At 35.1% G+C, this 26,695-nt stretch overlaps 1 pseudogene; it reads left to right on the top strand.

The window, feature by feature from the left end:
- The first annotated feature begins 4,556 nt into the window (after positions 1-4,556).
- LOC115294702 lies at positions 4,557-4,821 on the top strand (annotated as a pseudogene).
- Positions 4,822-26,695: the final 21,874 nt, after the last annotated feature.

The raw sequence follows: 26,695 nt of genomic DNA, 5'->3' as shown, positions 1-26,695 counted from the left end.
TACTTCTCACCTAATAGAATAAATAAGAAAACGCATTGATTTAAGCAAGTTACATTTTATAGTTTAAGACAATCAGTGTAGACTGCAATGGCTTCACACTAACTCTAGTCTGGTCATTGATTACTTTCCTTCTACACACTATTGACAAATGATGGTCAGTGGGGAATGCTGAAAAACAAGTTTGTTTAGCCTGGAATGGAGCAATGGAAAACTCAGAATCTAAATTGTTCTGTGACCAAATGACTGCTAGGCTCAAAATAACTCAATCGATGGCCAATTTGATTGCACAAGCATCTGTAGACAAAAAAAATGGCAATCACTGCTATTTCCCTGATCAAAGCAACAACTGTGATTTTGCAATCATGAGGCTATAAGTGGAATTTTTAGATATATCCAAAAGTATAATGTAAAATTAAAGTATCTGATTTCAAAGATGTACTTTTTTCTAAGCCAAATTCATAGACCCCTGATTCCTACCTACAAACTCGATAGACCTTGTTAAGAATTCATTATTTAAATGTTTGAGACTGAGCGAAATTACCCTCAGCAAGGAGAATGGAAACACTGATATAATTCCAATTTGTTGAGATTTACAAACTGTTCACAAACTGTTCTCAGTAATTAATCATTTATCTTCATTAAAGTCTGTGTTAGATATGGCTACTCTTTACTACATCTGAGAAAACTGAGGATGGGATGGGTAAAGTAACTTCCTGAGATTACATAGATGTGAGTAGGGAAACTCAGCTGTATGTCCCACAAAGTGTTAGTGACTAGGCTTATTTGAAACATTTTTTTCACAGATGTATGTACACTCTTGTATTAATAACTAACGAAATTGTGGTTATGTGTTTAGTCTGAAGAAGTAAGTTTAGATTCATGTACATAGCGGTAAAAGCACAGAGATTGAATTATACCACAAAAAGTTCATCAGATACTTGACTCCATCTACTAAGGCAACAACAAGAATATAAAAGTTGCCAAACTCTCCACGGCAAATCTATTAAATCTTATATTTCTTGTTTTTAACTGTTTTGTTTGATAATTTTCATATATTACTTTAAATGTGTGATTTCCTACACTTTATGCCTTAGGAGGATTTTTGTTTAAAATAGTAAAACAAAATTATTGCTTATACACTCAAGATTGGATTTTATGTATTTTGGGTTAACAATTTATTCTTATACAAAAGTAATAATATTCTGATTATTAGAATAATCAGTATATATTTAATATCAGTATGCCTATTAAATCTGAAAAAGACTTTCTTATTGATTTAATACAGAATGGAAAACACAGTTTTCCAAAGAACCAAATGGTAAAACAATTATTTATCAATGTCAGTATATGATACATAGCTATTTCTGATATTTAATGTTTTTAATTCACTGATTGATTATCTTTTGTGGTAACATAAAAGATTAGATCTTATTTCCCGAGCCTTTCATTTATACTATCTTATACTTTTAAAAGACATAAAACAAATAGAAAAGCAATGACTAAAGTTCTATGAAGATGTAGCTCTTCATATCTTAATAAATGTCATTTATTCAATCACCTTCATAGAAATGTGAACAATAAAAAAGTGAAATTCACATATTACTGCAAAAAGAATTACATGAATCAACATGCTTCATTATGTTACTGCCAAAAATAGTGACTTAAGTACCCCAAAAACTCTGTCTTATATAATGCACTAACTCATTTTAACATATGGATATTCCAGAAGAATCAAGGTCCTCTGTATCTAATATATGGCTTAGGTCATATATATCTAGTGTATCTTAGGTCACTTCAGTTGTAGTTTGAGGCTTAGACACAAGAATATTTTGGGGCTCCTGGGTCGCTCAGTCAGTTTAGTGTACGATTTTGGCTCAGGTCATGATCTCATGGTTCGTGGATTCAAGCTCCTCATTGGGCTTTGCACTGATAGCTCAAAGCCTGGAATTTGCTTCAGATTCTCTCTCTCTCTCTCTTTCTCTCTGCCCCTCCCTCACTTGCACTCTGTCTTTCTCAAAAAATAAACGTTAAAAAAAAAGAATATTTTATGTAAGCTGATTACAATTTAGAAATGTGCATTTTGTCAACCAGCAAATGTATGTGATACGAAGACCAACGTAGTTAGTCTTTCAAAAGTCTATTAGAGCAATAGTCTAGATATATCGGCTGACCGTAGCTATACTGTAATAAATTCCCTATTTGCTCTCATGGCTTCAGTGTGATTTAGCATAGAAAATCCATAAAACACTGCGATGATCTTAAGATTGAAATGCAAGTCTCTGTGAATAACAGGTTGTGGAAGGGATCTCAGTCGACTAAATGTCTAGGCCTCCAATATATAACTAAAATTAAATCAATCTTAAAACTGAAATGTTATGGCAATGAGCCTTTATTTCAGTTTAGTAAAATTTTTAACAAAATTATTTTAAACAGGTCATGCTATTCAGAATTAAGAAAAGAGTTTTACTTCTTATGTCTCATTTTATGATGTGCTTCATTATTTAATACTTAAATTTGAAGGGCTTAAGTTTACTGAGATATAAAACTTAATGTACAATCTAGGGTTTTTCAGAGGACTTCAGGGGTAGACATTAGGATATTTTATATAGATAATCTGTGATTAGTAGTATGAAGTCTATCAAGGAATGCATATCTTCTAAGGAAAAGGATACACTTTCAAAAATACAACAGTGTAAATTACATATTGTCAGTGTGCCCAGCAGGCTGCAAAGAATAGAGAGGTTATTTTCTAGCTGCAAGCAGTTTCCATCTTTTTTAAACTTGCATTTTCCTTCTTCTCTTATTAAACAGTGTCTCAGCTTCTTTTTTCATCTGAAGATGTCAGAACACTAGAAAATAGGGTTGTGAGCAGGAATAAAACCTGACTTGTGTTTGTCTTATGAATTTTAAAAGAAATATTTGAAAGTGCTTTAAAGGGTGATATTTGTGCACTTATAATTGATTCGGAATAGACTTCAAAGGATGTAAGTGATAGAAGTCTACAAAATATTAATAAGTGATAAGAAAAAAATGCCCTAAGTGTGCTTAAAATTGCATTGTGATTTATTTAGTAAGGTATTGAACAGCTTCACTTGTAGCTCTAAGGTTCTGTTGGTGCACATATAAAATATACTTAACCTGAAGTGGTTCTTGAAGTATTGTTGGAGGAGAATATATTTATAATTGAACCTTAGAGGACAAGTATCTTTTAGCCAAATGGAATAAGAAGGAAGTAAAGACAGATTTTAGTCAAAGGAAGAACATGGACTAAGAAATGAAGCCAAAACAATGACCCAATTAGGTAAAGTACAGTTTGCTTAATGTTACCCAAACACAGTTATGGGAAGAATAGTGACAATACAAAGCCAAAGAATTAAGAGATCTTGAGGCTCCTGGGTGGTTCAGTCGGTTAAGTATCCAACTCTTGATTTCAGCTCAGGTCATGATCTCAGGGTTGTGAGACTGAGCCCTGCATTGGGCTCCATGCTCAGAGTGGAGCCTGCTTGGTATTTTCTCTTACCCTTTCCCTCTGTGCCTCCCTACGTAAAAATAAATAAATAATCTTAAAAAGAAGAGTTAAGGGGCGTGGGTGGCTCAGTTGGAAGCCTCCGGCTTCGGCTCAGGTCAGATCTCACGTTTGTGGGTTCGAGCCCCGCGTCAGGCTCTGTGCTGACAGCTAGCTCAGAGCCTGGAGCCTGCTTCCGGTTCTGTGCCTCCTTCTCTCTCTGTCCCTCCCCCTCTCTCTGTCCCTCCCCCTCTCATGCTTTGTCTCCCTCTGTATCAAAAATAAATAAAACATTAAAAAAAAAAAGAAGAGTTAAGGGAGCTCAAGACAATGATAAACTTCAGGGCATAGTCTGAGAAGGCTTATTTATGAGGGCAATAGAGAACTGGAAGGATTAAATAGGACATAGATGTGCTGGTCTGTGTTTGGGACATTAAATCGACAGTAACATGGAAGACAGAGTAAAGAAGTGGTAGCACGAATGGGGTACTTGGGTGGCTCAGTTGGTGAAGCATCTGGGTTTGGCTCAGATCACGATCTCATGGTTCATGAATTTGAGCCATGAGTTGGGCTCTGGGGCTGGCAGCTGAGAGCCTGGAGCCAGCTTCCGGTTCTGTGTCTCTCTCTGCCCCTCCCAGCCTGCGCTCTGTCTCTCTCAAAAATAAATAAACATTTTAAAATTTTCTTAAAAAGTGGTAGAACTGAAAACACAAAGTCTAGCTAAATTCCATGAATAATTATGGAAGCTATGGAAAATAGTATGCTAACAATATACATCTGTTCTAATTCACCAAGGTGAATGAACAACAAAAAAAAAACGAATTGTTATCTGTTAAGGATAGAAATTTAATAGAATTTCTTGACTAAACTTATAGCAAATTAAGAAAAAGAGAAAATTTGAAGAGTATAAGGCTGTAGACTGGGAAGAGTGGTGGGTGATATACGTCATTATGGGAAATAGACATCAAAGGCTCTGCCAGTCGTCTTGTGCGACAGCTTCCCACTCTTTGCCCGATCCACCCACCCCCGGAAAGTGTTGTAACGTGCTGGCATGTCTCAGGCTGAGTTTGACAAAGCTCCTGAGGGTGTTGAGCACCTCAAGACCAACCCAGCAGATGATGACATGTTATTCATGTACGGCCACTACAAACAAGGAACTGTGCGGAACATAAACACAGAGTGCTCTGGGCTGTTGGATCTCAAAGGCAAGGCCAAGTGGGATGCCTGGAATTAGCTCAAAGCGACTTGCAAGGAAGATGCCAAAAAAAGCTTACACCCACAAAGTAGAAGATCTAAAGAAAGAATATGGTATATAAAGGACTGGATTTGGCTGCCGGCAATGCACTTCATTGAACCTGATACAATGCGTTTTTCTTTTCTTAATACTGTGGATGACATGAAATAATGAAAATAGCCCATTAACCTAGATCCTGAAAACAACACAGGATACAGTGACTCTAACTGAGTAGGGGCTGAAATGGTGACTGACCTGCGCCGAGTAGTGTTTACCTTTAGATCAATTAAAAGTACATTTCTTATTCAAAAACAAAACAAAACAAAAACAATAAAAAGAAAAAAAGAAAAATCATTGGAAATAGTTTTTGTAGATATCATGAATGAGAAATTCCTGCTTGGATTAAATTGTATTTGAAATACTTAAGAGAAATGCAGGTTAAAATGCCATAATAAACTGGAAAATTTGGCTTAATAGAAAAGTCTACTTTTTATATTAAAAACAAAAATTTTGAGGGTACCTCGTTGGCTCAATCAGTTAAGCAAATAACTCCTGCTTTGTGATTTAGGCTCAGGTAATGATATCAAGGTAAGGCGTGAAACCAAGTCCTGTCTTGAGTTCCCCACTGAGCATGGAGCCTGGTTAGGATTCTCTCTTCTCTCTCTCTCTCTTTCTGTCCCTCCCCCACTTGCATGCATTCTCTCTCTCTCTCTCTTTCTCTCTCTCTCTTTCTCTTTCAAAAAAAAAAATCCTTGTACTGGCACCAGGATTTGTTATAATCTGTGCCCTCATTTCAATATGACCCTTCTGCAATGCAAACTATACTTCATCCATGCTAGTCATGAAATTATTAGATTTTGCCCTGTTTCCTCACTTGCATTATTTCCACATGCCCATGTCCTAGTAGTCTTCTGTCTAATTAATGCCAACTTAGCTTAAATAAATATTTTCTCGTCATCTTCCATATATACTTTTTACTTGGTTGTCTATCCCCTTTGCTGTCAAGAAGTCTAAACTATCTCTTTGAAAAGAAAATGAAAGAAAAGAAAATGAGTGAGAGGGAAGTAGGGAAAGAATGAGAAAGGAAGACAGAGAAAGAAAAATATTAAAGTAAAGGAGAAAAGATTTCACACTGAATTGCAATTGTGTTATTCAGAGACACTTTCATATTGGGATTTAGTAATAAGTATGTGTTATAATAATAAATTATCTTTAAAATCATTTGATCTGTAGAAATTACCCTTAACAATTTCAGCCATATTAAGTTGAAGTATATGTCAATTTCAAAAGAAAACTGGACTGCAAAAAAAGGCCTTTGCAGATACATATGGGCCAGGTTATTATATTTACTAAAGCTTGAAGCATTAAAAATACCCAATTCCTTCTTATTTAACGTCGAAAAGAATCTTCCCCAGAATTTAGCCTTTTAGTATTTGTCTTATTTATCTCCCACATGAATTCAAATTCTTCTTTATTGAAATTGTAGAAGAGACGGGTAAAAACATCTTTATGTTCACAATTATGTAACCTCATACAAAATGGTTGGTAAATTATTAGATTGAGATCAAATCCACCAAGCATAACAATCAAAGAAAGAGTTTTCAGAAACATATTTAATTTTAATGAGTAATACATTTTTAATAGTATGGTGAGGGAAGAAGATATAAGCCTATCATTTTTTAAAATACCAAGAATATAAAGATACAAAATATTGCTTTTTTTCCCACATGTCATACTGTCTGATGCATTCAGCTATGAATGAATTCTAGGAAATATCATATTTTAAAATTCCCATGATTTATGTTATGCCAGCAAATCATTTTTTTTCTGTTATCATAACGAAGCTCCTGAAAGTACTGTAAGAGTATTGTTCTCAAAGGAATGACTAAACAAAGTTTATTTATTATACATGGATGGCAAGTAATGTAGTATTTCTAATGTCTGAGACAGAGTAAGATACACACACACACACACACATGCACTCACACCAATACCAACTAAATTTATAATCATAAAATCATTCACTTTCAAATATTTATATTTGCTCCTCTACTTAGTTGTAATGTCATATTATAACCAGAATCATTTTGATTGTAATTGAAATTGAATGCAGTGTTTGCTAAAAACTCAAAATCATTAAGTTTGTCAACACAGCAGATTTTCTTGTTTCGGAATAGTAAGGAGTACATCACTTCAGTTAAGGAATACAGAATTCATGGGGATTTTTTTAAAGATGAATAAGATATGCCACAAAGAGAAGGGAAAGAATAAAAAACAGGGAAATAAAGTCAATGAATATCCAAAATGTGATCTGAATTTACATAATAGCAACATAGTATGTCATAAATGTATTTTATGTGTTGTAAAACTAATGATATTTGGTATAGTTGGAATAACTTTGTCAGAAAATGTAGCATTACTCCCTCAAACATATTTAGAATTATAGATCTTCTTGAAATTTCAAAATTTCCCTATGAAATTAATGTTAACATTTTTGTTCGATGACTATAAATGTACAAATAAAATTATAAAGGCTACAGATAATGCTTTATTAAAATAACATTATCAAATCATGTAAGTAATAAACTATATTACAGGAAATGTTTTTGAAGAGTCATGATTACAGTAAATTTAATAACAATGTATAATATGCTATTTTAAATACTTTATTTCCTTTAGACATTTATTAGGAAGAAGCCCTGTGTTCTTTGTTTGCAAAATTAACTCTTTACTAATTTCTTAAGAATGACCAGAAATGTGCAGAGAGAAAGAAGCAGTTTTCACTGTGACAAAGGTGAAGTCAACCGTCTTTTGGAGGGTTTCCCATGTCTGAAAGCTGGAACAGTTATATTACCAGAAGAGTGCATAAAGAAACCCAGAGTCTTCATATATTGAACCACACTTGTAGTATAAATCTCTAAGATTACATTTTAGACTAAGCCACCTAGTCAAATGGTTGTCTATCTATTCTTCTCTAAGATTGAAAGTTCCCCAACTTTGACAGTCTAACTTTTTAAAAAACATTATTCTTTGACATCAATATGTCTTGCACAAAATTGAATGGCAAGTGAAAGGCATCCCACAGTGAGATCCTAGAAAATAGTGCATGCATGTGAAGGCCTTGCTCATTACAAATCACTTGTATGGGACAGTCTTCTATAGTGACTCTATTATATATGGGGACAGAGGGGTACTGTGAAATGGAATATGGTGCAAGCAAGCAGAATAAATATTCAAATATCTGGAGGAACAATTGGAAGCAAAAACACACTGCAATAAATAGAAAGAAAAATGAAAGTAGAAAAAGGACCTTACACATTTCTGAGAATAAAAAAGAGTATAGTTTTATCTGTGGCATGACGTGAGTTGATGTATGTAGGTGGATACTATTGTTTGTTCAGAGGCACTATAAACAAATAAAATCCATGGAAGTAGAATAAAGACAAAATGTTAAATTCCTTCAGTGTGGGTTTGAAGACAGAGAGTAATAAAACTGAACTGTACATACATAATACCACAGTAAAATGACCTTTGATGTCTTATGGAAAATATAGCCAGGAGGATGGGCATTAACTTGCAGTTGATTTGCTTCCTGTTAATAAGATAATAGAAATTGTGATACTTCACCGTTTTTCTCTGGCTTCCATCCCATTTAAGTGTTGAAGGGACATGATTCTTATAATTATTCTCTCTTTCTTTGTTTGCCTTTATTTACTGAATTATTTCAAGCAGCATATTAACAGGTACTGTTCTCCATATTTGAAAAGAAGCCAAACTGGAAAGTTTTCTTATCCTGACATTTATACATCTCTTACATCAATAGCTCCAATTTCATTATTCTGTCCCTTTAAAGAAAAATGTCTCCAAAGAGTGGTCATTGCTGCCTTTAATTTGACTGTTCTCTAAATATTTATAATCTTACATTTTCTGCCTTCCATTGAACTGAACTTGAAAGTGCAAGTTTCAATGCCATGATCAAATTTTTGTTCATATTCTACTCCACCTGTCAACTATGCTGAATATAGTTTATTATCCCATTTATCTTTAAACATATTATCTGTCTTGAATTCATTAACGCTGTATTATTCTCTTACTTACTGGCTTTCCTTTTTTAGGATCCCTTGCTCATTCTATTTCTTTTACCAAACTTTGTTGTGATAAGTAAAAAGTCATTGTTGAATTCCTTTCTTTCACAAAATACAGTGAGCTCCTTCAGGTTCCTGAAGTTCAGTACTGAATATGTGTTTAGGATTCCACATCATATATGTATATGTTTTTCATAGGTATGCATTTTAGATTTAGAAATTAAATTCCTCTATATTATTTTCATGTGGATGTTCCTCAAGCAAATTAAGTTTAACATGCTCTAAACATTTCTTCAAAGGTCTTCTATGTTTTATTGGGTATCATTTCTATCTACAGAATTTACTAATTTAAGAATTTGTATAGCATCCTTGGTTTCTTATTATTCTGATCTCCTACATCAAATATAATAGAAAGCGTTTCAGTTAAGCCCCTAACATGTATCATACATTTTCCAATTGTTTTCATTTCCATTGTTGCCACTGTAGACATCTCCCCAATATTTCTAAAATAGAATTCTATAATATTTGATCTCTAAGTTTCCATTATTGTATGCTACAATCCATTTTCCTCAGAATATAAAAAGATTCATGCTGAAATATTCAGAAGAAAGTATTGATTTCTCTACTTATGCACTGTTTCCTTCTTTATGGTAGATGGAAATAAGTGCAATAATATGTCCTTTATTTTGGAGGTGAGTCCAGGCATACTCCATGGCACCTAAAACAGTATGTTTTACCTCATGACTTCTGTCCCAACATGCTTGTTACTTTCGGGTTTGATCAATTAATCTAATCACTACACTACTGTGAAGCATTGTGGTATTATGTACAGTTGGTCCAGGTCTCTTGACTCTTTTATGACAGAGGGCATGAGAGTTAACATAAATTTACACTATTAATTATTCCACATGAAGGTAATTTTTGAAGTTCTAATTTTATCATAGGGATGGGGGAAAAATGCTGCAGTTCCTAGGCCAATGTCCATCCATCTAACATATACCTGAAGTATTGTCAATCTACTTTAACAGATATACCATATTGAAAAAGAAGCTATAATTGGATCTATAATTTCCTTGGGTTGACATTCGTCTACTTTTATTCTCCAGAATGTTTTTTTGAAAGGGCAATACTGGCAAATTAACAGTAAGGTTTAATGGGAAATATCACTTGTTTCACGGAAGTCTTTAAGAATCCTCAATCTCTGATTTTTATCCCTGTTTTATAGTACCTCATTAAACTTTTGATATATCTAATAATATAATAGCACTCACTGATGCTTCTACTTGCCTAGAAATTTTGTCCTACAAGCCAAGGAACCAGTAAGGGCTTTCTTAAACTATTACCAACGTCTTTGCATTTCCTGTGTGTGTGTGTGTGTGTGTGTGTGTGTGTGTGTGTGTGTGTGGAAAGTGGAAATAGCTGTAAGCCTTTGCACCCAATAGACCCCAACCTGTCCCAAGACACTATTTCTTACTTGGACTCCCATTAGTTATAGTCTAACAGTAGGATCTCTGGTTATCAATGTCAACTAAGCCCTTTGAGAACAGAAAAATTTTCAAAAGTTTTGAATATTGTTCTTTTCTCAGTATTGGTTACCTAAACAAATAACACCAGGATCCTATCAGGAAGAGCTGTGACCATATACATTTCACATAGTGTTGCAGGTTTTTTCTTTACCCTGAGGGACTGGCTACTCTTTCAGTCAAGTGTACTCAAGAAGTCAAGTCTACAATATGGTTGAAGTACTGGACGAGGTATATGGCTTGAATTGGAGTGGCTATTTTGAGTCCCCTAATCCTTCCTTTCTAATATTTTATTTTTCTTAAATTTGGTAGACTGTGCAATCTTTTCTTTGACTATGGCCATCATTTTTGCCCCAAGAGACATTGTATTCCGTTAGCTATCTCCATAGTTATCTATGAGTCACATCTTTCCCTTCCTTCCTCCCTTTCTCATCTTTATAATTGTGCTTACATTTTTCTGATGGTTCAGTGCTGCCATCCAGCCTCTGAGATACCAGGACACTGTCATTCTCGCTGCTACCACAGAACAAGAGTTGTTTATCAACAGAGTCCATTCTCAGTCCTAGTCCACAGAAGACACAAACCTCTCAGCTCCTCAGTGATCCTCTTGGCCTCACTCCCTATTGTATTCTTTGTTACTTTAGTAAATGAAATGTCCTTTGGGGCTTGTCCACAAAATCATTTGCTGCCTTTGCACAGAATTTAACTTCCACATTCTCATTTCTCCAAGTATTTTATTTTGCTTTATTTTATTTCATTTCATTAATTGCATATATCATTGTTGACTGTAATCACTCTGTTGTGCACTTGACTTCCAGAACTTATTCATCTTCCACTTGCAAGCTTGTATTTTTTAACAACATACCTGAGTTTGAATCACGCTCATAATATCTGCCATAGCACTTCTGGAATTCCTACTTCACTTGCTTTCTTAACATTTCTAAGACCAATCCTAGTAATGAGCACTGTTCCTGGGATTACCAGCCAAAGTACTTCCTAGTGTATTGTGGGAGAGAGACTGCTCCTAAAGGGATAGCTGTTTCCCTCACTATGTTTTGTTCCCCTTGATGCAGTGCTCTCCCAATATAATAGCAACCATATTTCTCTCACTTCCTTCTTATAAATCGTGACTTGTTATTGCTCCCATTTTGGGAACTAATTCATTTTCTCTCAACATTGCTCTGTACTTCTCAAACAAGGTTATGTTGTATCTTCATCCTGGTTTTGTTCTGGTGATCAGGACGGGAAGTAGGGGCAGATTCTAAGCAAGGACGATGTTGTCGTATAAGGCATTCTCTTCACATATGTTAAACTCTTTTAGCAGGTAACTGCTAAGATTGGGACCCTTCTGAAGATGCAGGGAGTATGATCCATCTCTGACATTTGTGATTTTGAACTGTTTCATACATAAGTCTTCTTACAATATCTCAGTCCCCTATTCCTTTCGAATTACTGCCTTGACTTTTCTCAGCAAATATATACGTAGAGAAAACTCAACCTTCTCAGAAGTTTTCTAAGGTGATAACTAGGTATTTTCTAATGAATAAGCCTGACGCTCAGGTTTTTCTGTTCTCTGGCTCCCGGAGAGTCCACTTACATGCTGCCCGGGCTGCTCATGATATCCAGGCTTAGTATTTAATTGTTGATCAATCATAATCAATCTTTTATTATCTTTCTCCACTACATAAGTTGTCCTCAGTCATAGCCATCCAATTATATTGTCCAAATGATGACATTTTTTTTATATTTCAAGATACCAGGTACTTTATACACGCTAGTGAGTTTTCTTCCCCTCGTGTGTGACCTTAGTTCACCACCAATGGAAGCTTTAGAACTCGCACCTTTCCACACCGCCTCATGCCAAGAGCTGACCATGGTCCACCAACCACCAGTGAAGGGAATCTCTTGATCAGCTGGTCAGTGATTAATCAAGGTCAAATATCCCATTTTACCATGGACCACTTCTGTTTTTAACTACTGCTAGTTGAATTACTCATGAGACAGACTTTAACACAGAGATATTTATCAGTAGGAATACTGATGGGGAATACTTTCAAGATTAACAGCTATGGGGAATTGAGGAAGCAAGATTCGGCATAGGGAGAAGTCAGCTGCTGATGCAGTCATACGGAAAGAAATTGGTTGCTGATGCAGTAATACAAAAGCTTCAACCAGTCTCACAGGGAGCTCTGAAACTAGGAAAACCAAGGAGCAGTGCCTGCATTGAGACAAAGAGGCCAGGACTCTTCAACCATTTATTGTCCAGTCAATGGGTGTATGCTGTCCACCAGGAAGGGAGTTTTCCTTTACAAAGGCAACTCACTTCAGCTAAGGTTGATAGTGCAAGGGAGACTTAGCTGTTTAAAGGCCATCTCTAACATTCTCAGAAGCCAAAAGAACTGTTTCATTCTTGAAAGCAGAAAGTGGGGACTCCAGAGAACAAACCTCAGTGTTAATTTTTAAAAAATCATCACCACCTGATGTGTAAATTTCCCTCTCTTTACAAATGCTTTCTTTAATATTACATAATTTTACTTTATTTTCTTATCACTCTCATGAATGATCTTATTTTTATTGATCTTACTCATTTACTTTGCCTCCTTACACTGGAGTACAATCTCCCTAAACACAAATAACCTTTTTTTTTTTTTAACTTGTTTAAGACTGTTTCCCCAGTATCTAGGAAACACTTCCTACATAGTATATAATCAATAGCTATTTGAACTGTCTGTGAATAATAGAAACATTTATACTGGAGTATAATTCATTTTCTGGTAATACTATGCAAGGGAGCAATGAGAGCAGTTAGGAAATACATTTGCCCAAATTGGGCTAGTATCTTTGTCTGGACAGACTGCCATAATAACGTATAGTAAAACCTTGATTTTCAAGCATAATTTGTTCTGGAAACATGCTTGTAATCCAAAGCATTTGTATATCAAAGCAATTTGCCCATAAGAAATAATGGAAACTCAGATGATTAGTTCCACAATCCCAAAATGTTAATATAAAATGATTATAATACAGCAGTATGATATAAAATAATAGTGAAAATACAAAATATAAAGAAAAATAAACAAATTAACCTGTGCTTACTTTTGAAAACTTTTATGGCTGGTGTTAAGGAGACAAGAAAGAAGAGGGTTATTGTATAGGATAACTTTCACGGTCGCTAATGGATATTGAATACAGTATTAAAAAACTCTTGTCATATATGGTATTTAATGTAACTGACAATGAGGCAGCAGAGAAATTAGTCTATCTGTAGGCAGTGGGATCTAGAATAAAACAAAGCATTCTTAAGCTGACTCTTCTATGGAAAAGCAAAGGACTGTCCATCAGTGCTTTGAAGTGACAAAAAATACACTCGTGCCAGTTGTGGGCACCTTCCAATGTTCTGAAAAATCACTGGTTTCTGCCAAACACTATGCTCTGAGAGGAACCATCTAAGCATGAAAGATTGCTGGAAGCCATTTCTGAAGTAAGGTAGGTTTGCAAAGCAGGGGCCTCCTGCCCGTCAGATGGCGACCAACGTCTACACCCCATTCCCTACCCCTCACTTGTATCAAGAGTGACTTGCCTTTTCATACTAAAAATATGCAAATTTATGAAAAAACTTATTATAGGAGTTTCTTCTTTTGTGATTATGGGAGCAAATATAACATTTCCTGAGAAACCTGTTTTTCTTCCCCTCCAGAAAACAGGCTATTGACCTTTGCTCACAAAAGAACTGACTCTTGCCCTTGCTCAGCTGAAAACATCACCTTGTGTTTGAATGCTGAGATTACCTTCCTTCCCCATATGATAAGCATCTAATCACCTACTTCAATCACTATTGATAAAGATTATGCATGTCTTCTATCAATCTATGTTCTGAAAATTTTTACATACCAAAGAATTTGTCATCAGAAATCATTGTCTAAGGCAATTGCCACTTCTGTTTTGTACCCCATACATTTTTTCCATAATTAAAGCTGGCTCTCTGGTCAGTGCAGAGATGCCTGCCTGGTGGTCAGAAAGAAGCCGAGGCTCTCTCACTCCTTTTTGCCTACATAGTCCATCCTTCAGGGAGCCCTGGACCTGCTGGAGCTGGACTCTGGCAGGAGATGATCACCCATGTTCCCACAGTGAGAGAGAGAGACAGAGACAGAGAGAGAGAGACAGAGAGAGAGAGACAGAGAGCGAGAGAAAACCATTGGCTCAGTTGTGGTAATGGACTTTCAGCATCACATATTACAAGTACTGCAAGACATCACTGGTTTATCAAGTTAAAATTTATTATAAATATTTGCTCATCTTGCAGAACAAGTTACTCACAATCCAAGATTTTACTGTACCATTGATTGGTGGCTTAAACAACTAATATATATTTGCCACAATTCTACAGCCTGGGAGGTTCAAAATCAAGGTGCTGCCCAATTAGGTTCCAAGTGAGATCTCTTTTCTGATTTATAGATAACTGCCTTCACCCTGTGTCCTCACATGGCAGAGAGACAGAGAGAGTTCTGGCGCCCTTTCCTTTACTGATAAGGGGACCAGCCTTACAGGCTTAGGGACTCACCCTTTTGATCTCATTTGCCTTGGATCACCTCCTCACAGACTCTATCTTCAGATATAGTCATTTAGGAGATTAGGACTTCACAGAAATTTGAGGAAACACAAACATTCAGTCCATAATTTACATTATCATGAAAAATTTTTTAGTTTCTTTATTTTGAGAGAGAGACAGAGAGTAAGAGTGCACACGTGTGGGAGGAGGGGCAGAAAGAGAGAAAGGGAGAGAGAGAATCCCAAACAAGCTTCACACTGTAGGCACAGAGACCAATGTGGGTCTTGACATCATGAATTTTTAGATCATGATCTGGGAGGAAAACAAGAGTCAGGCACTTAACTGACTGAGCCACCCAAGTGTCATAATCATTAATAAACTCTTGAAAGAAGATTATAAAGAAAAACTTCCTAAATGAGGCAATTTTGTGCAGCAATATGATGGTTAATGTTTATCAACTGACTGTCAAAGTGTAATTCAGTTAGAATATTGGTTTATATTTTTCTTTATGGTAACAAGTCATAAAAAAGCGAAACAATGAAAATGTCAGAACTTTGCTTATTCACCAAGATGTAAATAACTCTTTGCTAATCAGATAATGGGTTTTTAATGTAATTAAATGTATTTTCCCAACATTTTTGGGTGCATTTGTGTATATTTGCAATGTAATAACTTCAGACACTATTAAATTTGATTTATTAGCATTTTCTCCCAAACTTCCCTAAGCCTAGACAATACATTATAATTTATACTATTTCTGCAGTTGTTTTTGATATCTGGGGTGTGAATATTCTCACCATGACTGATTTTAAACTGCCAAACTGATGTCATTAAACTAGATACTGGGAAGAGATGCACAGTCATACAGCATATAATTATTTTCAACATACATGGAAAATAGACACAAATAACCTGAAGAACATAGAAAATAGTAAACTTGGGGGGGAAACTCCAATACTTTTGAGTAGGTATTTTATTTTTAATGCAATTTAATTAAAGATAACTTACAATTTAATTCTTAAGGTGTTTAAAAACTGGATTGCAAAGTTGGGGGAAGTTTAACAATCAGCTCTCATGAACTGATATGGACAAGCTCTAGGATAGGAGTGCTTTGGTGTGAATGAGGTGATCTGGTGGCACCGCCAAGAGTCAGCAAAGCAAGGGACCATAAGAAATGTACTTCAGTAGGTCATGCTTGAATGGAAACATGCTAAGAGACATAAACATAACAAGGTTGATGGACTTGAAGTCGTTCTGTATATATGAAGAGTAGTGATTTTCTGGCAGATTACAAGAAGTACAAAGTAAATTATTAAGAGAATCATATGCAATATTAAGAATTACAATCTTCTGGGGGCACCTGGGTGGCTCATTTGTCCAACTTTGGCTCAGGTCATAATTTCATGGTTCGTGGGTTCGAGCCCCATGTCAGGCTCTGTACTGACAGCTCAGAGCCTAGAGCCTGCTTCAGATTCTGTGTCTCTCTCTCTCCCTAACCCTCCCCTGCTTGCTCTGTCTCTCTCTGTCTCTCAAAAATAAATAAATAAAACAAACAAATAAATAAAGCATTAAGAAATTAAAAAAAAAAAAGAATTACAATCTTCTGGGGTGCCTGAGTGGCTCAGTTGGGTAAGAGTCCAACTTCGTTCCAGGTAATGATCTCACAGTTCACGAGATCCAGACCCTTGTCAGGCTCTGTGCTGACAGCTCAGAGTTTGGAGCTTGCTTCAGATTTCATGTCTCCCTCTCTCTCTGTCCCTGTCCCGTTTGCACTCTGTCTCTCTTTCTCTTCCTCAAAAAAAAAATTAATTTTTTTAAATTTAAAAAAAAGCATTACAATCTTCTTCTGATAGAGGATGTATCGTGCAAGGTTTTGGTTATGGACTAGAAATGTCTGCCCATCTGCCCTCTCCCCAATTCATAAGTTGAAACCCAAACATCAATGTTTAATTTGGGTATCGGGCTTTGGAGAGATAATTAGGCATGAGGTAGATCCCTCATGAATGCAATTAGTGCCTCAGTAAGAAAAAATCAAAGAGCTAACTAGCTCATTTTCTGCCATTATGAGCATATAATGAAAAATGGACTGTCCATAGCCCTGAACTTTTATCCTTCAGAACTGTGAGAAATACATTTATTTTGTTTGTAATCTATCTGGTTTATCATATTTAGTTATAGCAGTCCACTTAACAATTGGTTGTGGGGCGCCTGGGTGGCTCAGTTGGTTAAGTGTATAACTTTGGCTCAGGTCATGATCTCCCAGTCTCTGAGTTCGAGCCCTGCCGTGCTAACAACTCTGCCCCTCTCCTGCTCATGCTCTCTTTCCCTCTCACTCTCTCTCTATCTCAAAAATAAATATTTCTAAAAAAGACGTTTGGTTAGTTTACACAAAACAAACCTCCGAATCTCAGGATCATAAAACAACGGTGAATCCTCACTATTTTGACATATCTCATGTTGGTCAGGGGAGGGGTGCTCTGCCTATTGTAATCAGACAGGTGCCAGAGCTGATATAGGCTCCACCATTTTGTGCTACATACTCTTCTTGTGATGGACTCCCATGTTCACCACAATGAGGCACAATAACTTGAATTGTACACCTGCTTTTAAATGGAGCCTGACAGGTGTGACACACATCACTATCGTTGTGATTAAATGCTCAAAGCCAGTCACATGATAGATTCACTTCCAGTGTAGCTGGTAGGAGAAGGAGAGGCCAACTCCGTGTTTTAGTGAATGCTAACGGTGTCTGCCACATTGTTTGAGAATCACCAGAGAACCTTATCATGGTCTTGACATTTTGAATATTCAAACTATTTATGGAATAGCTATAGGAGTAACTTGATGAACTTAACTGCTCTATTAAAGTCCTATGTTTTAATTAACTTCATAAATGGTAAAAGGATGAATCATACCTAAATTATCTTTGGAGATTGGACTCTGCTGCAAATATATAACAGAAGGGAAAAATAGCATCCCAATTTGTACAAAACTATTATGAAAGACTGTTGGAATCAGGAAAATTGCCGAATCACTTTTGTACAGGATTTATCAAGAATTTGAAGCAATTACTTTCTATTGAAACCCACAGTGTTTTAACTACGGATCTGGGGGCACCTGGGTGGCTAAGTCAGTTAAGCGTCCCACTTTGGCTCAGGGCATGATCTTGCAGTTTGTGGGTTGAAGCCTCCCATCAGGTTCTGTTCTGACAGTTCAGAGCCTGGAGCCTGCTTCAGATTCTGTGTCTCCCTCTCTCTCTGATTCTCCCCAACTCATGCTCTGTCTCTCTTTGTCTCAAAAATAAATAAACTATATAAAAAATTTTAATTACGGATCTGTTTGGGGTATGTTGAACATGTAGTCACTTAAGAAATGGTCAGTTTCACTCATGTCCAGCCTCATATGTATTTCGAAGGTAACTGTTCTGGTCCAGTTAGGTTAGGCCAAGATATTTTCACTTGAAAAACATAAAATTAATGAGAGTGACCTTCTGAAAGTCGCTGCTTTTGATTATCTGCCTAGAATCAAACAATGGGTCGAGAAGATACATATAATGTCCTATAACTGACTCCAGTTGTTTTGACTCTGTCTGAAAAACACACAAATTCTTTTCTGTGTATTTTCTTTTTGCCTCCCAGAGCCACTTGCCATGTGGCAGTACCCTTCCCTTGTCCTCAGATCCCTTGCCTTTGGCTTACGGTTGAGTTTGGCCATTAATAGACAACAAGAGATCAGAATATAGAAGATGGGTAAGAATGACTTGTTTATGTCCTTGTTCAATCCCTTCCAGGTTTCCACAGGTTAGTTGCATTTCTTTCCTAAAGGCCGTAGTTTCTGTGGGAATCATGTAACTTCCGTCTTCTCCCGCCTTTGAGACAAAAATACCTTGCTTTTATTAGCCAATAGTTTCAAATTTTAAATTCACCAAATGACATATTTTTCCTGGCAGTACCATAACTGATACACTTTCTTAAGCACATAAATTCAAATATATTTCTACCTAACAATACCCTCTCTGCACAGCCTCAAATGCATGTCCGTGGGGTGGCCATACAATGCAAGCAATGAATGACCATACTTAAAAAATGTACATCAAAATATAAATGATGTCTTCCTTACAGTGACCTTTTAATATCAAAAAATTAATGTATTTGAAACTGTTTTATAAATTGTAAAATGCGGAAAGTATTATTTTCTGTGGATGATAAATATAACTATGAGTTTCTATTGCTTATAAGACAAGCACTGTTCTTGCATGAATCAAACCATTAATTCTTGGTGGGGCTTAATTATTACTGAGGATATTTTTCTTCATAGGAGCTGTCATTTAAATGTGCTCACCAACTAGCTTGTTTACCAAAACATTCCAGTCCCTTTCAAATTCTCATTTATGTTGCCTTGTGTTTACCACTCCCATAAATTTGTATTATCAGCATATTTAACTATCTGGGCTATTTTGGAGACTGAAAAGAGGAGAGTTGATTCATCATGTGCAGTCCTCATACATCTGTCATTTCTATTCTACTGCCATTTGGTTAGTTCAGCCACCAATTACTTCATGTTTAGATAATTGCAGTAGATTTAAACTGTTCTTGCCTCTAAATTCACTCCTTCTATTCCATTACAGATGCTCACATCATCTGGCAAAATGCCACCAGATTATACATTTTCTATCTACGTTCTTAGAATATTAGTCCTCTACTATCTTTTCTGTTTATCTTTCTCTTCTCTGCCCTTTATTCTAGTCTTCATATTAGAATGAATATTATCTATTCTCTCACTTTGTCTATGCATACAGTTTTCAAAATCTAAGTAAAACGCACCTCCATGATAGAGTTTGAACTGAAAGACCTATAGAATAAAGCTCCTTAACTTTTACAGTTTATAACGATTATTAGGCACATTATGAGCCCCAATGGTTATCTTCTAGTGAAGTAATCTTTATTTAAATAAGCTTCTTGAGACAAGTAAACACATCAGTCTTCTTCATCTATTTCAACAGCCAAACAGTTTATTTTTGTTTTTGTAATAAATATTTATTAAGAACCTATTCTGACTCAGGTCAATATTTTCCCCATATTTGAAATGTTCCATAAAATGTCTGTTAACTTATTTATTGATGGAGCACACTGATTAGTAATCTGACACTAGATAATTTTTCAGATGTACATTCATATTTTTTTTTCATGTCAAGCCTATAAGTGATTGCAAGCACTGTTTCTGTTAGGTGAATAGCTAGTTATTATGTTCTTCATTAGCCATTTGCTTGAGTGAGTAAACTAGTCATCATATAGAAACAAATAATTAATGGACTAATCAAAGATAGTTTACTTAATCTGCATATAAACACTAAAGGTATAAAATTAATGGAGATACATCACTCAATTATTGAAGATCTTCTGTGTGGCTGTACCTAAACTCTGTGTATTAAATATTGTTGTAAGGTTAAATCTACCCAAAAACCATACTGGAGATTGTATTTACATTAAGAATGAGGAAACTAACTGTTCAGTGTATTTAAACAGAAGTTTTAAAGACTATTTAAATTTACACTGACTTGGGATTTTTAATAATTAATTTTTTATGCTTATTTATTATTTTTGACAGAGAGACAGAGCGTGAGCAGAGGAGTGGGAGAGAGAGGAAGACATGAAATCTGAAGCAGGTTCCAGGCTCTGTGCTGTCAGCACAGAGCCCACATGGGGCTCAAACAAAGGAACATGTGAGATCACGACCTGAGCTAAGTCTGAAGCTTAACAGACTGAACCACCTAGACAACCCTGACTTTGCTGTTGAACTTCTTAGATATTTACAAATAACCCATTTCCTTGGAGCAAACTCCAAGAGTGGCTTTGATGTTGCTTACAAAAGTACATAAAAACACACAACAAAATAAAACTGTAGCAATAAAGACAAGTAGGAAAATATGGTCAGACAATATGATGAAGCCAGAGTTAATGTGAATACAAAAAATCAAATCTAAACTTTTTTTCTCCAATTTTGTCTCTGAGTTTCTTACACTGCTAATGTAGGTGATGGATAGTATTTATAGATTTGAAAAACTGGTTTATCAGGAGAAGGCTGATTAATCTTCTTCTGAGTCCTAAAGAGACGACTTTTTATAACAGTTTATAAGAGACTAACACTAATTCTTACCCATTCAATGTAACGTGTTCAAACACTGATCCCTTTTGGAGTAGGAAACTAACAAAAACACAAAGCAACATAATCTAATCCTCATTCATAGACTTTGAATTCAGACAAATCTATATAATAATCTTTCTAGGTATATGACTTTGGGGAATTACTATCTACCAACCTTATTTTTTAAAAATATGAGCAAAATCATAATTTGTCATGTCTTGTTATATTAAAATAAAAGAAATAAGCAGCCTAACAGTAAGCCTTGTTTTATAATTATTGCATACAATTAGTTGCTGAGACATACTGTGTATCCATTGCCCAGCTTGAGTTTGATTCATTCCTGAATATTATTCATAAAATAGGAATGGAAAGAAAAAAGAGGGATGGATTTTTTTTTTTATCCATTGCACAACTCCTTTCTTTAAGCCATTGATTTTTAATCAGGGATGATTTCAACATCCATGGAACATTTGGTAATGTCTGGGTATACTGCTGATTTCACAGGAAAGCCTTTCACAACACAGAATTATCTCCCTTAAAATGTTAATAGTGCCAAGATCAAGAAACTCTGCACTAAGCTTTCCTATCTGGTTACTCAACATTCTGCTTTGTTTTGTCCCTGGTTTCATGGACATTGGATACTCCCTTTTTTTTACTGCCTCACTCATACTTACACATGTTCTATTTTGATTTGTGCATAGCATTTTTACGTTTAACAAAATTGCTTTTTTCTGTATTTTAGCGTACTTGTGGAACACTAAATGACAGTTCCTTAGAGCTTAGTGATTATAATTACCCAATTTCCATTTGCTTCAGTCTGAGGTAGAACACCATATTTTAAAAATTATAATTCATTTAAGGTATTTAAAAGCCTAATTGCTTAAATGTGTGATACTTCCTTCTCATATGGCCTTATAAATTCAATGAGTGACTTGTGGTATCAAGCTGTATCAGATTTTCCTGGACTAGAAGGTTTTATTTGCTGAGACGTGACCCCCAGTTGGGTTCAAGTAGGTTACTGACCTCTTAGGGCTCCCTGACAATCAATTAGTCCTGTTTTGGCCACCAGCACAGAAAGTTAATTGGTTTAGGGAATCACTGGCTAAACCCTCCAGTTCTGAACTCAAGTCTTTTGCATAGGCAATATTTATTTTGCCATTTTGAGCAGTTAAGTTGAGAAAGTGGAGCCACCGAAACACAACCCATTTATTGATTTATCAATGCCTGTACTCATTTTCTTTATTGATACATACTCTCCACATCATGCTGATATCCAGCTCTGATACTCACAGGTCGGAGAACAACTACAAAGCCTAAGCCTTCTTCTAATTAAATATTATTCAGACTAATAGGCTTATCTTCACCCATAAACCTCCAGACATTTTAAAAAGGATTAGAAGAAATACATGCCTGAGGGACAAACATAAGTACTACACACTAGTTGGGGCCTCCTTGCCTAACACAAAGTAGATTAAATTAATGAAAGCAAGTATTCTGCAGGTTAAGATTTTTAATATGTATAATTCATTAACATATTTATAATTAGGTTTTGGAAATTTTAATTCTGGATTTTATAGATTGCATTTATTTGTCTTGGCAAATCAAAATGTTTGATATTTTAGTAAAAGCTCATTGGAAACCCCTGTAACAAGTAACAAATATTCAAATTTTATAGGAATTGTTTACTCATGTAATAAATAATTGCTACTTATTTAATATGATATAAGAGCTAGAGATAAAGTATTTCTAAACAAGGAAAATTCTATCATCTCCTGGCTTTTATCCTACAAATATTAAAAAATTTTGACTGCCTTGAAATTTTAGCTATGTCCCCCACATTTCAGTTATTATAAGTTTATGAGTTATAATTTTTCCCTATTTTGACTCTGTAAGACTTTAGTTTATGCATTTTATATTTTATTTAATTATTACTACAGTGTTTGTTACAGTGATATATTTGAGAAATTATATTAGCTTTTAAAATAAATTTATTAAATACATTTACAATTTAATTACCATTTTAATGGGGCTTCCTGACTCTGGTCCTTGGTTTTTCTATATTACTTAAAATTAACTGTTTTCCAAAATAAGTATTGAAGTGTTTTGCACATATATACAAAAGTTCAAAACCATTTTAGTTTGGACATCAAGGGTCTCCAAAATATTTTTTCTAACTTTATTTTCAAACCTAAGGTGCCCATATAATCTGGTAAGTACTATAATCTATCCATCTATTTTAAACATTTTGTGGTTTCTATATATGCAACACAGTATGGAGTACCATTTCAAATACCAAATCCTCAATGAGCCATCATTTATCCATTACAGGATTTATTTATATTTCTAATAAAAATTTAGTAAATGATTTCTGTGTGTCAGAAACTGCGATAAATGTTTGAGGATAAAGTGGTGGACTAGGTAGCCCATCCTTAAAATAGTGTGTATTTTAGCTGTAGTCGTTACAAAGATGTCTCAAAGAAAATCTAAATACTGCTGGAAAGGGAGAGACAGTCAAAAACTAACAGTCAACAACTAATGCACAGTTCATTGATTTTTGTCCAAGTTTTGGGGCCACTATTTATATAGTCCTTTATTTTTTAATTTGCATGTGAATGGCTTTTAAATTCTTTGTGCTATTTAGGAATTTATCAAAGTCATAATTTATGCTTTCATTCACATGGGAATGGTAAATCTAGTTATTTCTCTGGTTTTATAAAGGAATTTAAAGTGTTTAAGGGCTTATAAAAACACAGAAAGGAATCCTGAATATTATTAACATGGCAACTATTAGATAAGGAAGAGAACCAAATAGAAGGATTTAGGGATTAAAGATTATATTTTGGAGCACATAGCACCAATCTCTGTGAAATATTTGGCCTAAAATATGTGTTTATTAAACACTCACCTGAACAGGATTATACATATTCATACAACTGTTCACATTTAAAAAGAAAGTAAGATGAACTTTTGTTAATTCTCTCAATTCATCGCTTTATCAGAACCAGCTCCTTGATGCAGAATAGTGTCTGCATTTCCACAGCCATAAGGCGGAGGTAAATACTTGCTCCTTTTCATCCTTCTGGTTTTTCTTTCGCCTTAGCAGCTGCCTCAACCCTAAGCACTGGAATTTCATCTGTTAGTTCTGAAAGAAAGCCCTGCCAGAAGAGCTTAATACTAAGAATACAGAACCACAAAAGGGCTGAGAAGAATTCTAACAAATGAGACATGAGGCGTGTAGTGCTTTACTTCTACATCTTTAACAGGTCTCAGTATTGTTTCCAGAGCCATTTTGGGCTATTAGAATTTACCCATCCAGTCAAATCGTAACCAACGTACACTATGAAGGCTAAAAATTATTTTATCTACACATTCCTTCAGTTAAGCAATTCTGAAGATAAATTATTTTGTGCTATGCGGAAAAGAGACTCAACTTCCACTTCTCCAACTCACCTATCCCTGTTTGTGCACAGAGTTTTATAATTTCCATAAGAATTGTTTGCTATTATGTTGGATGTTCTATAGCAGTTGTTCTGAAGTTCTAAAATGAAACGATGTTTTATGTAGTTATGTATGTATCCTATACTATCACCTTATGTTATCAAAGTGAGAGTCATTATAAAGACTGAAGTATTTTGCAAACATATGATTATTGTGAATATATGAAGTGCTCCTTTTTATATAATATAAGCTAACCTGGCTATCTGATATAATGGGAAATGACAGGTACATTTTTAAAGAAGCTAAATGCCCTTTGAGCAGATTTCTATACCTGAAATATTATATTGCTGTTAGTACAACTATTGCAATATTCAAGTTGTGATATTATTTAATTAATTTATTAATTGAATAATAATGAAAATTATTTACCTTATGAAAGAAAATTGTGTAATACTATACTTGCACTTTGGGTAAAATCATTCAAAAATATCCATAAATTACACACATGTACACACTTACTTACTTATATAATAGAAAACTTAATCTTGCTTGTGGGTAATCTTATAATGCATGATTCCTTGACTTTGTCCAATTTTCAGGCTACCACTTACAGAGTCATTGTTAATTTCAATATGAAAGACTCTTAAATTCTGTTTCAACACAGTATCTATAAGCTATATTGCATTTTCACTATATCTGAAGAGAAGAGCCTTTTTTTCAAGCTCTGTATCACTAAAGAAATGTGTCCATTAGCATATAAAACTGATTTATGTGGAGATTGGCTCTTAAAAGTTTCCCCAGATGACAAGTGACTATTCTATGTTTTTAAAGCTACAATGTTTTTAAGGTCATTAAAAGATGTTTATTCTAAGACGGTTATTTATTCACTTATTTCTTGATTTTACTAAGAAGGATTTTTAAAATCCAATATTACATATTATTAATGTAATACCTTAATGCTTACCATGAGAAAATTGATATCAGCAAGATCTTTTACCTAATTTAGAACGTGTTGAGTGCCCACACATCCAGTCTATTCACATGAAGCTGCAAATCTGAACGTAAATTAAGATTTGGTTTCCTCACAAGATATGTAAAAAATAAGGGTCCCTGAGTACCTTCTCCAAATTAGCACTGAAAGAATATGAAAAGGATAAGGAAACATGATTTCAGAAACTACCACCAAATAGCCACTACTAATAACATTAACAAACTCAGAAAACCTGTGGGGGAAATGGGAGACTATTTTGAACCGGTGTGTGTGTTTGTAAGGGCGTATAGCTACAGGCAGAAGCAATATTGGCAGGAACGATATGAGGTAAGCTTTTTAAATTCTGGACATTTGTCTCCCTCCATGTTTCTCTATGGTAATCCTTACATTTGGACACCCAATCTCTGATCACTTCAAATCTAAAGAAGTTACCTTCTCCATTGGTACTTCTTGCCTCAAATAGTGACAGAACTAATCACCCATGGAGTTGTTACAAGCAGGAGTGTTGGCTGGAATTCTCCACTGAGGAGTATCGTTCCCTTCAACATAAAGTCACTGAAGTGCACACAGATTGAGGCTCAGCAGTTTTAACCAACACATATTAATAGATAGAATAATCAATATCTTCAGTGGACCATGAATTAATCAGAATCTGGCACCTGAAGAGTAAAAGGCTAATTTGAAAAGACACACTGAACCATACTGGGACCTGTATCAGAACTATTGGAAAAATAAAGGAAACTGCTAGCCATATCAGAAGAAAAATAGCTGGAAAGGCCAAAATGGAAATACTACACTGAAAATGTAACAAATAAAACATATAATAAGGTAAATGAGACAAATACCTAATTATATCCATTGGAAAAATATATTAGTAAGTTAGAAGATAGAATTGCAATTTGCCTCCAAAAGGCAAGAGGAAAAAAAAAGAGAAAATATAAAATGAAACCTAGGAATACCTGGGCAGCTCAGCCAGTTAGGTGACCAGCTTCAGCTCAGATCATGATCTCACAGTTCATGGGTTCAAGCCCCACATCAAGCTCTGTGCTGACAACTCAGAGCCTGGAGCCTGCTTCAGATTCTTTGTCTCCCACTCTCTCTCTGCCCCTCCCTCACTAGTACTCTCTCTCTCTGTCTTTCAAAAATAGATTTTTTAAAAATTAAAAACAAATAAATAAATACAATGAAACCTAAATGATAAAAATTTTAGAAATTGAAATGCCAAT

Source organism: Suricata suricatta, chromosome 6, assembly GCF_006229205.1.
Source record: "Suricata suricatta isolate VVHF042 chromosome 6, meerkat_22Aug2017_6uvM2_HiC, whole genome shotgun sequence".
Taxonomy (NCBI): domain Eukaryota; kingdom Metazoa; phylum Chordata; class Mammalia; order Carnivora; family Herpestidae; genus Suricata; species Suricata suricatta.
Note: the sequence above shows the minus strand (reverse complement) of the source record. Positions and strands in the feature narration are given on the sequence as shown.